General features: G+C 48.0%; 1 pseudogene; it reads left to right on the top strand.

The window, feature by feature from the left end:
* The first annotated feature begins 225 nt into the window (after positions 1-225).
* On the top strand, positions 226-15,324 carry LOC147358291 (2-acylglycerol O-acyltransferase 2-like; annotated as a pseudogene).
* Positions 15,325-17,062: the final 1,738 nt, after the last annotated feature.

Consider the following 17,062-nt stretch of genomic DNA (forward strand, 5'->3'; position numbering starts at 1 on the left):
ATCTCCCACCAGCACACAGGCTGACTCACACAGCCCGAGGAGCGCAGGAGCTGTCAGATGTGGTAGAGAGACTCAGAGCCTGTCAGGGTTGGACAGAGCTAGGGTCTCCTCCTGAAATCAGGCTGCCCTTTGACCTGGAACAAGTTTTCAGACATCATTTCTCACAAAAGATAAAGGGCCTACTGGGACCTAGCCTGGTGATGACAAAGGCCTAGCCTAGCCAGAATGCTGGATGGTGACAACAAGTGGGACAGAGGTCAGCAGCACAGCTCTGCCAGCAGCCACGTGGTCCAGCCAAGCCTCACCCTCTCAGGGGAATTGGGCTTTGCTAGGGATCAGGAGGAGGCAGAGATGGAAACATGGGAGCTGCTGAGGGAGTAAAGGAGGGAGAGGACAGAGCACATGTAGGTGAGACTTCCTGGTGAAGGTCAGGGTCAAGGTGAGGTTTAGGGAACAAGAGGCTGAGGTTTATGCCATTGTGCAGCAAAGTTCTATTGAGATAGAGGGGGGCAGGGCAGACAGCGACCCTGAGGATGCCTGGCCTTCTGTCTGGGGGGCTATTGTCAGGTTCAGGGGTTAGGAATTGACTCCCACCCCCCAGGTAGGGAGGAGCCCTGGGAGGTGCTTGAGCTGGAGCGGGTCACGGACCAGATGGAGAGGCAGTGGATGCCTCAGGCTGGGCTGAGCATCTGTCTTAGTGACCCTACAGCAGGGCAGAGTCAGCTCCCTGAGCCACTATCTAAGAACCCGCTACATGCTGGGCTCTGGATGGATGCTACACACACAGTATCTCAGTGTAACTGACAGTGACCTCTTTATGCAGATGAAGTTCATGTCTAGAATCCTGGTCCCAGTGTGAAAGCTGCCTGCGCAGGCATCCTGCTCTCACCTTGCCTACTGTGGCCTCAAATTCGGGAGAGCTGTACATTGAAAACAGCAATGGCACCAGCTGTAGCCACGGGCTAAATGAGGCTAAATCCCTAAATGAGGGCACAACCAATGCCAGCTCTTCCGTGTCCCTTCTGTTTGTAAATGCCTGGAGATGGATTTAAAAGACCTGAGAAGGTTTGTGTCAATCATAAACTTAGTTGGGACTTTTCTTAGATTTATGTCTTCCCCTCACTGTCTGCCAGAGAGCTAACCTGAGTGTTTCCTTCTTCAACAAGTTGAACAGGTGCCACGAAAGTCATGTTATATCCCCAGTGAGAGAATGGATAGAAATAGATGGGCACGAAAATTCCTTCTCTCAGCTATTTCAAAAGGGGCCCTGAATAGAACAAAACACCATCAAACGCTGGTCTTATCAGTAAATATCAGTTTGAAGGATCAAAAGAGTCACCTCCCTCAAATAGTGTTAAAACTGTCGGATGATCTTGTTGGAGTTGCCCTAGTTAGTGGGCATATCACCTCAACATGCTGTGGCACAGGTCCAGATTTTTGTGTTATTTCTTTTTCCTAACCCACCATCAACTTCTCTTTGTTGTTGTTTAGTCCCTAAGTCATGTCCAACTCTTTGCAATGTAGCCCACCAGGCTCCTTTGTCCACGGGATCCCCCAGGCCGAGATACTGCACTTGGTTGCCATTTCCTTCTGCAGAGGATCTTCTTGACCCAGGGATCAATCTTGTGTCTTCTGCATTGGCCAGTGGAATATTTACCCCTGAGCCATCAGGAAGCCATCTATTTGTAAAATACAACATAAATTACCCAGAAATGAAGAAAACAAAGAAAACGAGTTCAATCCAATTTTAATTTATTAGTTTAATTACACATAGAACTACTGTGCCACATTGCTCTAAGGTTTCTGAGCAGTCCTCTCCAGCTCTGTACTTACCTTGTCAGGAACCAGTAACAGGCAGCTGGTGGACACAGGCAGGTCCTCAGACCACACAGGGGCCGCGCTGCCCCAGGAAGTATGGTGCTGCCTGGCTGTTGGCCTGTAAGGGGCTTGTGAGGTGGGGGGCACAGAAACCCCGGTGGACTGCTGAGCGCTGTACACGGGTCACTAGGGGCTGTATCTCAGCCCCTGATACCTGGTAGGATGAGGGGCTCTGGGAAGGGAAGGACTCTTCTGAAGTACCACAGCTGCCAAGTGGCCAATGCAGGACTGGTCTCAGCTCTCATCAGGGCTCTTCCAACCTGCCTTGAGGGAGGACCCTGGAAAATGCCTCCCAGATGCACCTTCAAGGAAGGAGGGGTGGTTCGAGCTGCAGAGCTGCCTGCACAGGGGCAGCTGATCCTAAGACAGACCCAGGCAGGATGTCAGCCTCGGCCGCGTCAGCCCAGTTCAGGGCCGCTCTGATGGGCCATTCTGGTTTGCCCTTGCCCTCCGCCCAATTCCACTGTCTTCCTTCCTCATAAACTTTTCACACAGTGGGAATGCAATGAATAAAGTCATGGTCACCATTTGTGATGTTAAATGGAAATCAAGACCCCCAACTTGATATCTGTCTAACACCAGGAAATAAGATGTCTGAATTTACCAAGGAGGAGACATGATCTGCATCCATGGGACACTGATATATTCTGGGTGAGATGTATATTGGTGCTGCTGTTTTGGGAAAGCCTGATACCACTACTCTGTAGCTTGTGCAGTCATGTAGCCTTAGACCCGGCCGTCCCTCTGGCTGTTGAGACTGTGGCAGGGAGAAAGGACACAGAGGCTTAGACCAGTGAGATAATCAGCGATAATCAGAGAGGCTGGCTGTGGGGGTGGGAAGCAGCTTTCCTATGCAAGAAATACTTAAATCAACAAAGACTAGAACACGAACTTATCATAAAACGATATTCAATTGAACAGTGAACATTTCTTTTTCACAGAAACTTTTTAATGCTCAACACTAGGCACTATGCATGGGAACAGTATGTTTATTAAGTCCAAGAGAAAAGATAATTCACTGACAGAATGAAACAGTCAAATATATTCTTTTAAAATTTAGAAGTACTTTAATTGTAGACAGATTCAGGTAGAGCAGAATTCTAATCCAGATCCTCCCAAATTAAGTTCCTATCTTTCAGAGAAGTCTCTTCTTGACAGAATTGCTTTTCCTGTAATCTTAGTAGGTTCTGGAGTGACTCGCTACAGTGTTCACTCAACCCCAACAATCACCCACAACCAGCTAAGTGGACAACCATACCACGAAGCCTCCAGGGTCACTTTACACCTGTGCAGGGAACCTCTCAACACATGATTTCTGATTGTAACGAGACAGCTATCACTGAGAAGGGCAGCAATTTCATCAGACACTGACTGAAGCTTATTTGGGAGAATGGTGGTCTTCCTGAGAGAACTGATCCATAGCCTCTCTACTCATAGGTCTTTTTCTTCTATTCTGAAGATGTGTATTTTCCAGTCCATATAGTAACTTCAAACTTGGCCTGAGGCTGATGAAGGAACAACCTGTTGGATAATCCCCAGCAGAGAGCCAAGGATGGAGGCTGCCATGTTGTCCCGGCCCATCAAATATTTTTAAATGTTCTCAACCTCCGTTAAGCACTAAGAAACCACTGTTAAACCCAGTGAAGTACACGAGGAACCCCAGACAGAGCACTGAAAGTGCAGAGTCCTAACCAGTTGACTACCAGCTTAATTTATAATGACCTTGGAAAACTCTATGGCTATGTGGAGACTGCAGCAAGGGCAGGTGAGAGGAAGTCAAGTTCAGTTTTAGACAGGTTGTGCTGGAGCTGCTGAGGAGACTAGCAGAGAGGATGTCAAGTACCCACCTACAAAGTTAAGTCTGGAGCCCGGGGGAGGTCAGGCTGGAGAAGCAGTTTGAAAGATTCCAAGGCCATGAACCTGGATAAGGTCTCTGCGGGAGAGAGGGTGGAGAGAAGAGGGAGGGTCCAGGGACTGAGGGGGCAGGAGGACCCTCAAACACTTAGTCTGATGAAGGATAAGAGCCACCATGGAGACCCACGAGTAGCCAGAGGGGCAGGAGGCAAACCAGGAGAGGGTGGTGCCCACAGGCTAAGTGGTTTCAAGGAGGAGGGAGGGAACAGCTGTGTCTGAGGCTGCTGAGAGGTCAAGATGAGAGCTGAGCATTAACCACTGGATTCAGCAGTGTGGAGGCCACTGGTGAACTTGTCAAGGGCAGTTCCACAGGACAGTGATGTCTGAAGCCTGGAGGAGGGAGGACAGAATGGGAGGGGAGGGTGTTTAATGCACATGGCTCTTTCTTGAGCTGTGCTGTGCAGGTGAGCTGAGGAACAGGGCAGGAGATGGAGGAGACGGTGGGGCTGATGGATATTTATATGGGAGCTGGTATTGCTTGTTTGTAAAGGGAACAGTGGACCTGGCACGTGAAAGGAGACAATTATTGCAGCCAAGTAGTTCTGTAAGTGAAGGGAGGGCAGGATTGCGCTATACTTGCTGCTTCACTTGCTAAGTAATGGGCAAGATTTGAGCAAAGATGATCTGGCAGATAATGTATTGCCTGAGGAGTAAACTGTACTTCTCTTCTCCCATATTCAGCTAGGTTCCAACCAGGTGCTTTTAAAGATTTCTCCTAAGAATCTTGTTCCTGCAATGACACCTTACGGCTGGCTAGTAACCCACCCGCATCCCCTACGAGTGCTTAGAAAACTGCTGGCAGCAATGAACCAGAGGTGTCTCAGACCACAGCAGAGCTCAGAGAAGCTTCCTGAGACAGCAGGTCAAACAGCACGGTGGAGTTCGCCCCCTTGTTTGTGCCTTGGGGACGCAGGCTGCAAACATTCGCGGTCCTGTAGCGGGTCAGCTGTTTCCTGGCCGTGGGTAAGGCGAGCTGGTTTGGAAACTGGTAACCTTGAGCACCCGTCACTTCGGTGCACACAGTGCATTGATGGGAAGAAAATACAGATCCTAAACTGTTTGCTGGCTCAGCATCCTGCTCAGATGGCCATTGAGAGCTTTGCCAGAAGGAGTGTGTATGGTTACCTGTGCCCACCCCTAGCCCAGCCTGGTCCCTGGGACCATTAGGAACAGCACAGGGAGGTCTAGTAGCCCTGAGCCTGGAGCTACAGTGAGGGCAGCTGAGAGATGGAAGATGAGTCCACCAGTGTTAGAAATAAGAGATTGTACTTTGTCCCTTATCCTGAGGGCAAAGGGCAGCCCCAGGGGGGCTTTACATACTGAAATGATGTGGTCCAATCTGTGTGTGACAGGCTGCAATTGAGGAATCTCAATTGTGTTGTGGTGACTGGGGGAGGCAGATGACAGGGAGAAGTTGTTACTAAATCAGATTTGGGCCTGCTTTCCTGAGCACAGTAAAGCTCATATACTGATACTTGGTTGAGACAAAAATTTTTAGAAAGTGCAGTGTTTATTGCAGGAGCCAAGAGAGGAGTCTGAGTATGTATGGCTCAAAATTACAGAAACGCTGCCCGCCCCCCATGAATTTCAGGGAATGGTGTCTAGATACTGGATGAGGTAGAGATTCTGGGCACATGACCAGCTCCTAGACAACTGTCTGATTGTTTGGTGGTGAGGTAACTGGGAGCTAACATCACCAACCTTCTGGTTTCCCCCGGTCTGGGGTCTACAGGCTGGTGAGCAACTTCCTCTACCTGGTGGGGGTTCAGTATCTGCAAAACAGCTCAAAGATGAGGTTCAGAATGTTATCTATAGCCCTTGAGGAGTTACTAAAATTTCTTGATTTATTGAATAAGTAAAACTATTATTATTAATATTTTCTCTTGACTGTTTTCCTTTCTTTCTGTGTTTATCATTTCTCTGGTTCATTTGATCCTTTAGAAATTGGAGAAAGCTTATGAGGCCACAGTATTTCTACAAATAAAGGGCAGACCGAGGATATGAGAGGTCTTTTCTAGGAAGGCTGCATAGGCCCTGCTCAGGTACAAGGTCACGGTTTGCAACAGGGGTCACAACGCAGGTCTGTGGGCCACATACAGCCCCCTGACTCTTTCTGTATTTCTACAGCCCAAAAGCCAAGAATGGTTTTTACAGTTTAAATGCTTGAAATGATTTTGTATCTATGCAATATCCTCCTAGTTGCCTCTTGAGCCTCACATTCTGAATTATGGCTCTGAATTCTGAAAAGATTCCTTACCCTGATCTAGGGAGGCTAGCGGTAGGTAGAGGGATGGGACCGCTTTTCAAAGATACTTAAGAGATTGTCCATGGGCAAAATGTACAGACTGGCAAGAAAGTAAGGGCTTGCCGTGGGCCATACATGCTGTACATGTAGTGAACCATGTAGTGGCCATACAGCAGGCATCTGGGGGAGGGGCAAAGAAGTGACCAGAAAGTTCAACAGGGACCCGTCACCATGGACTCAGGTCCCAGACAAATACTTTCTAGTGGGTTACTTGTTTACTCTGTTCTTTTTTCTTTAATTCACACACTTACACAGAAAGGTAAGCTCCTTTCAAACAGGTGGTCTTGTTCTCGTCTGCATCTCTAGCTCCTTGAAGAGTTGATGTTGGTATATGTTTGTTAAATGAAAGAATGTTGGGAGCATAATGGAGCCAAAATAGTAGAATTGAATGCCAGGTCCCATCCTCCTAGCTTTCTGGATGACCTAGCCAACCTGGCTACACTCTCCAGGTCTCGGTAAAATGGGGTTTTGCATTTTTCTTTCTGAGTGTTATAAGGGGAAAGAAGGGATCTTCCTTTCTCAGGGACTGGAAATACTCCCAAGTTTGGCATTGCCTGCTGACAGGAGCTAAAAGGTGAGCCCAGGGTGCAGTATACTGTGGGGTGAGGAGAATTCTTTTGGTCAAGTGGAAATGCAAGCATTTAAAAAATCTTTTATTTTATTTTTCTGAGTGAAAAATGAATCCATGCTATTGTTACTCATTCAAAGAGAATACGTATTCTAAAAATGAATCCAGGGAAAAGTGAATCCTACCCCGCAGGGAGCCACTATGAACAACTTGGGTTTTATTCTCTAGACCGGATATGGGAGTTCTCATTTCATGGGTACAGAGGTTCAGTTTGGGAAGATGAAAAGAGTTCCAGAGATGAAGGATGGTGATTATTACACAGCAATATGATGAATTAATGCCATCGACAATACACTAAAAATCATTTCAGGTGTATGCCCAAGAGTAGGAATGCTGGGTTTTACGGTAGCTCTATTTTTGGTTTCATAAGGTATCTCCATTTAGTTCTCTATAGTGTCTTTGTCAAGAAAACCATAATATGAAAAGATCCATGCATCACAATGTTCATTGTAGCCCTATTTATAATAACTAATACATGGAAACAATCTAAATGTCCAATGACAGGAATGGATATAAATGGAATGTTTACTCAGTCATTAAAAAGAACAAATGATGCCATTGTAACCATATGGATGGACCTAGAAATTGTCATGGTGAATGAAGTAAGTCAGACACAGAAACACAAATATTGTATGATATCACTTATGTGCAATATCAAAAAAGGGTACAAATAAACGTATTTATTTATATAGCATGTGGACATTGAAACAAATTTATGGTTACCAGAGGACCAGGAAGGAAGGAAAAACTGGGGGGTTTGGATTGACATATACACGCTACTTCTTGCCTGGAAAATTCCGTGGACAGAGGAGCCTTGTAGGCTACAGTCCATGGGCTTGCAAAGAGTCGGACACAACTGAGCGACTTCACTTCATACACACTACTATCATAAAATAGATAACTAATAAAAATCTCTAGAGAGCATAGAAAACTCCACTCAAGATGCTGTAATGGTTTATATGGAAAAAGAACCAAAAAAAAGTGTGGATATATGTATATGTATAACTCATTTAATTTCCTGTACACCTGAAATGAACATAATATTGTGAATTAACTATAATATAAATTTATAAAAGATAATAAAATTAAAAAATTATTTTGATACATGTTATGTTTAACATAGGTTTTACTGCCATAAAACTTGAAAAGACAATACAAAGAGCATCAAACACAGCACTGAAATCAGCACTCTGAGGGCAGGTACATCTGTGCGTTGTTCACGGTTGTAGCACCAGCACCTGGCACGTTGCGTGTGCTCTGAATAAAGTGAGCCTCCGTGAGCCCTAACCTACTTTGGCTTATGCATTTTATTACTATTCAGACTGGGTCAAAAGTCCCCTCCCCCGGGTAGTCAGCCATGAATGACAGGCCCAGTTTATCCAACTTTCAAATGCAATACAAGTAGAAGCTGACCTTTAAGAGTTTGAGCACATGGTTTCATGGAGGGGATGGAATGGAGAGGACACAATATTTTCTAAGAATAAAGGCCATTGGCATCAGATTAAAGACAGCCCTACAGACCACCTGAACCTGAGTCAAAGCCGGGATTAGCCTGGGAAAAGGAACTCAGAATCCTAAGACTGGGAGGAGTTGCTCATTGAGCCTGTCCTAGCCCTTCTGCATTCCTGACGGACAGGCCAGGTATAGATTGCCCTCTTCCTTCCTCCCTTCTTCAGCAGGAAATGGCCTGGCAGCAGAGCAAAGAACTGAACAAAAGCTAAAGAGCTCAGGGAGTTGTATCCACACTGAGCAGCTTGGCATGGCCAGAACAAGAAGGGCATGTGGTAAGTGAGGCTGGAGCAAGAGGGACATCAAGTTAGCAGTGGGGAGGTTGAAGTCAGGCTAAGCTGTTTGAGCTGAGCCTCAAGGTTATGAGAAGTCATGTGGGGACTTCAGCTAAAGGGGAGACATATCTATGGAATATAGGATTTATCTATGGAAAGATGGGCTGAGGTAAACAGGAGGTGGGCTAGGTAGAAAGCCTCTTCATTCATAGAATGCATACTAGAAAGATTTCATCCTGTCACATCTCTACCCAGCATTTATTGAGCACCTGGTGAATACAGACTATTGAATAGGGCAGAGATGGCAGTAGAGGGAGAAGACTGAAAGGAACGAGGTGTCTGGGAAAAAGTGTAGTGGGGAAAAAGTCAGTTTGAAGTTAGGTCTACCTGGCTTCAAACCCAATCTCCCAGTGTGACACAGGACAAGCTCATTTCTTCTTCCTTTAAGGCAGAGTAGGCTGACCCCTTCTTCTTGGGGCGAGGCCTGGACAGGACTGTGCTGCTAGTGCTGGGCAAATGGGGAGAGCTTGTGCTTCATACCTCTGATCACTAATGCTCCTGCCTCCCTCCCCAGGCGTTGTCTGCTATGTGGTCTTCATAGGCCTCCAGTTCACAAGATTCTGGATCTTCAGTATCCTGTATGCGATCTGGTGGTATGTGGATCGAGCCGAGCCTTGGCAGGGGGGCAGGCAGAGTGATGTACTAAGGCAGTGGGTCATATGGAGGTACATGAAGGACTATTTCCCCATCTCAGTGAATAATGGGGGAGGTTGTGTTGTGGCCAGGATGGAAGTCCCCAAGTGTCCATGGGAAAATGTGTTCCTGTGTGCAGTGAGCAGAATACTGGGCTGGGAGGCAGGAGACAGACTTTTACCACTCTGTGACCTGAGAATAGTTGGTTTCTCTCTGGGTATGGTGTCCCATGTATAAAGATGCGGAGCAAATATTAGGATTGAGGTTTGAAAGAGATTTGGAGGTTCTGTGGGCCGTGTAGTATGGCACATATACATATCTTAGCACAGAGGTGTAAAGCCTTTAGTAGTGCAAGGCAGGGACAGGCCTTCATCTGGAGGCAGGCACTCTTCTGGATACAGAAGAGAAGCGTGTATAGAGTGTAACCTCTGAAGGTGAACATCATAGATTCTAATACAGGGTCTGCAACATGCCAGCTGTATGACCTTGGATGAGTTACACATGCTTGCTGAGCCTCGACGTCTTCATATGTAAAGTAGAGATGCTGCCACATACCTCCTTGAGGTATGTGGATTCCATGACCAGCAGGTCATCCTGGGGCCTTCTAAGAACAACATCTGGCTCTCTTTTCACACCTGGAGCTGCTATCAATTGCACATCTGAAAGAAAAGTGGTGCTGAGTTGCTCTGTGCCTGTCTTATCTACGTCTATTCTGTCCCTCCTAACGCGCTATCTCCCCCAGAGTATTTCTCACCTTGGGCACTATTGATAATATTGTGAGAAACTGAACCTGATTTCCAGAAATTCCACGCGCACAGTGTTCAGAATTGTAGGCCACTGTAGTCCTGTGGCATCAACACCTGCAGATGGCGGGCAGTACCCCCAAGTGTCCAGTAGAGGCAGAGATGACGTGCACTTTGACCTCTCTGTCCTGGACTGAGGCCTGAAAGGGGGCTACGGTAGGCAGATTCTGGACTCTGTCACCCCTCAGGAGAACTTCCAAGTCATCCACACCCCTTTACAGAGCAGGCCGTGCAGGAATTTTAGCATGGCAGGAGGTAGGGCAGCCAGGGAGAGCCTGCCGTCTACTGAAAACAAGTGCACAACCTTAAAGCTGTGAGGGGTTTTGTCCTAAGTTGTTACTGAGGACTGTAGTCAGCAGATAGCCTCTCAGCAACCTCGGAGGAGCTGTTCTGAAAGTAACGGAGGGGTCAGGACTTATGGGTTTCGCTGGGGGGAAAAAAACCACCTATGTAGACAAACATCAAAATATTACTGCCAGTCACAAAAAGCAGACAGCTCAAGTTATTGATTTTCATGTTTTTCTGTATATGGGGAGATGCAAAATCTGGGCTCACTGCAATCATTCCTTTGATGTGCGTCCTCACTCACTGTGACCAGTATCCTTTTTTCCTCCATCCTGACTTCCTTTCAAGAACCATCGTCAGTGGCAGCTACAGTGGCTGCTGGCTTGAAGGCAGGAAAGCAACATTCCTTGTCTTAACCACTCTGCTGGGCCTACTCCACATCACAAACCTTTGCACTGTGATTCTATGAAATCACAGTGAAATTAGGAGAGTTTCTAGTGAAATTAGGAGACTATGTCTGAGCACTAGAACTTTCTAAACACAGCCTATGGGCTTCCTGAGGACCTAATGGTAGAGAATCAGGCAGTGTTTCCCCTAGGACAAGCTGCCTCCACTTTATGCTGAAGATCAGTCCAGGATCTGGGTTTCTCTGTGAAGATTTCATTATCCCAGAGCAGCAGTGTCTACACAGACCAAGCCCTGAGCAGGGGTGCAGTGCTGTGGGCAGGCTGTGACCTGGTGTCAGGGAGTGCTGCAGACTTGGCAGGACACCTCCCTGACCCCTTCCCACTCACACTTGTGGGCCAGGACTTCATGTCCCTCCTCCTGGCCCCCACATCCCTGCACCTTGGAGTCTCTTACACTGAGTCACAGGGGCTCAGTGGTCAGCCCTGACCTGGGACAGAACTCCAGATGCCACAGCCCTTGGAGAGATGCTCACTCTCTCCTGCAATGGCTCCTTCATTCTGGGCGGGCTCTGCCTGGGATACGGTTTCCCTTCACGTAGGACAGGGGCTTGTGTCCCAGTCACCCTTCTAGGGGTTCTACCTCTGCCTTGGGCAGGGGCCTTCCTTATCTGGTGGGCTGTTTTGGCTTCATCCATTCATGGGTCCGTTCTCTCCCTCTTCATCCAACGGTCTCCCAGAGCATCTCCTCTGCTCCAGGCCTGCACCAGGGACGAGTATCCTCAGATAGGCGTCTCTAATTTCAGGACACTCACATGGGGGTGTGACAGCACTTGGGGACACATAGAAGAGGTCAGCACAGACAGTTAGCAGAGACTGGGGAGGGCATGAGGTGCAGCCCCGATTCACCAGGCTGCTGTCCCTGCAGCTGGTCAAGACTGCGGACCTGGACCCCTCCTGGAACTACCTCGCTGGCTTCGACCCTCTTGGGATCAGGGTGATTGGAGCTTTCACCAACCTGTGCACTGAGGGCACTGGGTTCTCCTCAGTTTTCCTAGGCATCCGCTCACATCTGAGGATGCTAAACTTGTGGTTCTGGGTCCCTGTCTTCAAGGGATTACATCACGTCCGTGGGTGAGTCTTCCCAAATCTAGCCAGCATGAGAAGGTGAGGGCTGGAGACATGGAGGAAGGATTTCAGGGAGGGCTTCTAAGATTTCTATACTTCTTGCAAGAGCATGTGCAGTGGAGAAGGAGGCTGGACACAAGAAAGCATTTCCCACATCTCTGTGCCCAGCAATGACCTTAGTGACGGATTGGGAAGAAGGGAATGATTTAGTCCCAGCCCTCAGGGAGCTCCCAGCTGCGGGAGGAGGGTGAGTGGAGACCTGCCACACGTACCCCACGGTCTCTCCCTGTCACCCCAAACCTAACCACCTTCCTCTTTCCCCAGGGCTGGTCTCAGCAGACAAGGAGAGTGCTGCTCACATTCTGAGCAGGAAAGAAAGCATCAATCTGCTGTCCATCCTTGTTGGGGGCATCCAGGAGGCACTGGATGCCAGGCCTGGAGCCTACAAGCTGGTGCTGTGGAACTGCAAGGACTTCATCAGGCTTGACCTGATGCATGGGTATTGGGGAGAGGGCTCTGGGTTCAACTGGAGGTTGATAAGGATTGTGTTTTTGTGGGATACACCAGAGATTAAGGCAGATTCCATTTTGGCAGGTAGATTCCCAATCCATTGACATTGAAGAGTCTATCTTGGTGATCAATGTTTTGTCTCATTTGCAAATACCCGGAGAAGATTCTAGAAGGGAGTTTGGTGATTAAAGGGAATAAGTGTCAAAGGTCATATTGTTGAAAGCTTGCATTACATCTGACTCGAAGGGACTTGGACAACAAAGTTTGAGACATAGCTTAGAGGCTGTTCTCCTAAAGCATCTGTGAAGAATACAAGGTAGCTGGGGCAGAAGAGATTTTTCAGAAAATTTGCAGATATTTTCTATGTAGGAGGACTCTTTGCAGCATTCTGGACTCCCTGTCATGTTACAACAGCCTGACAGTGGCCCTGAGACAGGCCAGGTCCCAAGGCTGTGGCAGGTCTGGGACACACCCGAGGCCTCCTACTTTTGTCCCAGGGCTCTGTCCTCTGTTCCAGTTCCTGCTTACTACGTCCCTTCAGTAGGCCAGGGTACCAGATTGTGCTTTCTTGCCTCTCCACACATCCTCTGTCCTGTCTCCCTCTAGGGCAGATCTGGTGCCGATCTTCTCCTTTGGGGAGAATGACATATTTGACCAGGTTGAGAACTCTCCTGGTTTCTGGTTGCGGTGGTTTCAGGACTGACTTCACAAGAGCACTAGAGGCTCCATCCTGCTCTTCTATAGCTGTGGAGTCTTCCAGTGCAGCTTTGGTCTTATGCCCTGCCACTCACCCATCACCACTGTGGGTGAGCCTAGACCCGGGCTGGGAGGGGAAGGGCTATTGTGTAAGAGGCCTGGGCTTGTGCAGCAAGGAGACCTGGACATAGAGCAGTACACCCTTGACTTTGTGGAGCACAAGTTCTAGAGTGTGAAACAGACACACAGGCAAGTAACCCTCTGAAAGGCAGTCCAGAATGAGAAGAGTAACAGGGGCATGAAGACCAGTAGCCACTACCAATTACTGAGTCCCTGCAGTGTGTCAGGCACTGCACTGGCTCCTTACATGCAGCGGCTTAGTCTTCCCAACAACTTGTGAGGAGGGACTCTCATCCCCATTTTATTGATTGCAAACACAGACCCACAGAAGGTAAATCACTTCCAAGAGATCAGCCTGCCCTTGGTAACAAAATTGAGTTTGATAAGGGTATTTGCCTTTTTATTATGCAAGACAAATCTGACCACAGGGTCTAACGACAGTAATTGGAGAAGGTGGACACAAGACCATGGCAGCTCTGTTAGATCTGTGTGTAAAGTAGCAATCAGCAGTCTCTGAAGGAGAGCCAGAGGGATTTCCTGGTAAATAATGGACATGGGCTTTAGTCCATAGACTTAGCACCATCTTTCAACTATTTGCTTTCTTCTTGAATTTCAACTAGGTTCCAAAGGCAGTACTAATAGAGCTGTTCATCTTCACTCACCCAGTCATTTCTTAGTTGAATACAAGCAAACCCCTCTACCAAACTTTCTTTGCATTATGGGGTGATGATGAAAGTGAAAGTGGAGAGTGAAAAAGTTGGCTTAAAGCTCAGCATTCAGAAAATGAAGATCATGGCATCCGGTCCCATCACTTCATGGGAAATATATGGGGAAACAGTGGAAACAGTGTCAGACTTTATTTTGGGGGCTCCAAAATCACTGCAGATGGTGATTGCAGCCATGAAATTAAAAGACGCTTACTCCTTGGAAGGAAAGTTATGACCAACCTAGATAGCATATTCAAAAGCAGAGACATTACTTTGCCAACAAAGGTTCGTCTAGTCAAGGCTATGGTTTTTCCTGTGGTCATGTATGGATGTGAGAGTTGGACTGTGAAGAAGGCTGAGTGCCAAAGAATTGATGCTTTTGAACTGCGGTGTTGGAGAAGACTCTTGAGAGTCCCTTGGACTGCAAGGAGATCCAACCAGTCCATTCTGAAGGAGATCAGCCCTGGGATTTCTTTGGGAGGAATGATGCTAAAACTGAAACTCCAGTACTTTGGCCAGCTCATGCGAAGAGTTGACTCATTGGAAAAGACTCTGATGCTGTGAGGGATTGGGGGCAGGAGGAGAAGGGGACGACAGAGGATGAGATGGCTGGATGGCATCACTGACTCGATGGACGTGAGTCTGAGTGAACTCCGGGAGTTGGTGATGGACAGGGAGGCCTGGCGTGCTGCGATTCATGGGGTCGCGAAGAGTCGGACATGACTGAGTGACTGAACTGAACTGATTCTCAGGAATGTTTACAGTGCTGCTGCCTCAGGATGGTTCCCAACAGAAGAAGACATGGCAGCTGCTTTCTGATCCACCTCGTCCCACAGACACAGTCTCTTCCAATCATGGCATCTGAGACTCCCAGATCCACCTTTCCCTGAGGTTAAGAGCCCATCCTTAGGGCTTACACCCTGGTACTGATTTTTTCTTGGCTATGTGACCTTGAACAAGTTATTTAACCTCCCTGGGGCTCATTTCCTCAGCAGTCAAACAAGAATAGAACCAAGTTATATCCCTACATAATTGTTAGGATAACATAAGAGATAATGCATAAAAATGCCTGCTGGCTGTGCTGTTGATATACAGATTGTTGAATTTGACCTAATATCTCAGAATCTATAATGCAAAATAGAATTGAACGGGAGGGATTTAGAGTGCTTATCTACTCAGATGACCACTGTAGTGGGAATACCAAGGTCCCTGCACTTTCAGTGGTTCCTGCTCTGAGCCACCACTCACCTCTGAGTCTTGCAGTGGGGAAGCCCATCAAGGTGCAGAAGACACTGCATCCCTCTCAGGAGGAGGTGGACAGGCTGCACCATGCTACATGAAGGAGTTGGAAAATCTCTTCGAAACCCACAAGCTCAAGTACAACGTCCCCAGAGACCAACACTTGGAGATCTGCTAAACGCCACCGAGAGGAGAGGCTCCTCCAAAAGGCAGGGCTGGCATTAGGGAGGATGGAGGGAGGTGCTGTGGCCCCAGAAGGCTTCCTGCAGGTGTCTGTTGAACACATCTCCAGAACCTTCACTGACCCCATGCCAGTCCTTGGGTCACAGCTGGCTCCTGGGAGAGAAGACCAGACTCTGGCATAGTGATTTGCTCTCCTGCTGTGACTCCTCTGTAATGGGTCCTCTTCGTGTCTGCCCACCTAAGAAATGGGAGAGATGCTGGGAGAGAATGATGTCTGTGTCTGTGTCCTTTGTGATCCTGTCACTCAATGAGCAGGACGAACAGCTGCTCCAGTGAGCAGGTTTCTCTTCCTCTGCCTTGAGTGACAGCGGAGAAGCCACCAGCAAGTACAAGGCTTTCTCCAGAAGCTCCTCCAGTCAAAACTTCCGGATTCAACCAGGCACTTTTGAGTTTCTGAGTCATCTGAGCCCTGGGCTGGCAGTCACAGAGGCCCACAGGTGGGGAAGGAGACTTCAGCTCTGTCACTGGCTAAAGGACCATGAGTATACCTCTTTAACCTTCTTCTAAGTCTCTGTTTTCCTGAGTGACTAAGGTGACCTCTGACCTCAGGTCTGATGCCACTTGAGTTGAGAGCTCCGTGAGTTAGCCCCTACATGCTTTGTAAATTCAGCCTCGAGCTTGACACAAAGGGAGGTCCATAAATGTCAGTTTACCAATGAAAGGATTCTGTTTCAGCCTTATTCTTTTCCTCCACCCTACTCCCCAACTGGGAACACTGGTCAAAGCCTCCCATTTAATCCCAGCCTGGCCCTGCAGCCCTGCTGCCATGGTTCCCCTTCCCACATGGTGGATCCAGAGGGCCACAGAATAGCATATTGCCCTTTCCTCCATGACCAGTCAGCTCCAACTACCATCTCTGCCCTGTTCTGTGGGAGACAAGGGGGAGGCTATGTACAGACACAGGGCAGACTAGGGAGAGAAGGAACATGAGGAGTGAATGGTCAGTGTCTGCAAGCAGGGTAGATGAGGACATGCCTCTGGTGAGAGGTATTCTGGGCCAGTGGTTAGCAACACACATCATAAGGGAGGGGACAGGATGGGAGCATAGGGCCAGTATTGTGAGCCTAACAGCTATGTGCAAAAATAGCTTTTCTTCCAACAGAAGCTAATAACACCAATACGTATGAATGTGGTCCATCTCAAGATGCAAATATGCGTCCAAGCCTGACCTAACCCTTATCAGTGACCATGTGCAAGTCACATCCCCTCCAAACCTCACTTTTGTTATCAGAGAAAGAAGCATCACAAAGTGGACCTCGAATCTTAGGAGTGGAATAGAGTTAATGAAATAACCATTCTACATCTTGTGAGGAAGGCTGGGAAAGTGAAAGGCACTCAGTCATGTCCAAATCACTGGGACCCCATGGACTGTAGCCTGTCAGGTTCCTCTGTCCATGGACTTCTCCAGGCCAGAATACTGGAGTGGGTAGCTGTTCCTTCTCCAGGGGATTGTACCAACCCAGGGAATGAACCCAGGTCTCCTCCATTGCTGGTGGATTCTTTACCATCTGAGCCACTAGGGAATGTTGGGGAGCAGGTGTAATTAGAAATCAGGTTGTATATGCTCCCAGCATCTCATGATGGCCTGTTCTGACCTGATCAGGTGGGTGCGATAGGTTCCCAAGAGAAGTGGGAATCAAGAGCAATAGGGTTGGGAGCGGGAATGATGGTTTCCACTGGGGAAGACCAAGGAGGTGGCAGGTGGGCACGACCATGAAGGCAAGG

The sequence above is a fragment of the Bos grunniens genome, chromosome 15 (assembly GCF_055505025.1).
Source record: "Bos grunniens cultivar Pamir isolate PY7600 chromosome 15, Bosgru_T2T1.0, whole genome shotgun sequence".
In the NCBI taxonomy this organism is placed as follows: domain Eukaryota; kingdom Metazoa; phylum Chordata; class Mammalia; order Artiodactyla; family Bovidae; genus Bos; species Bos grunniens.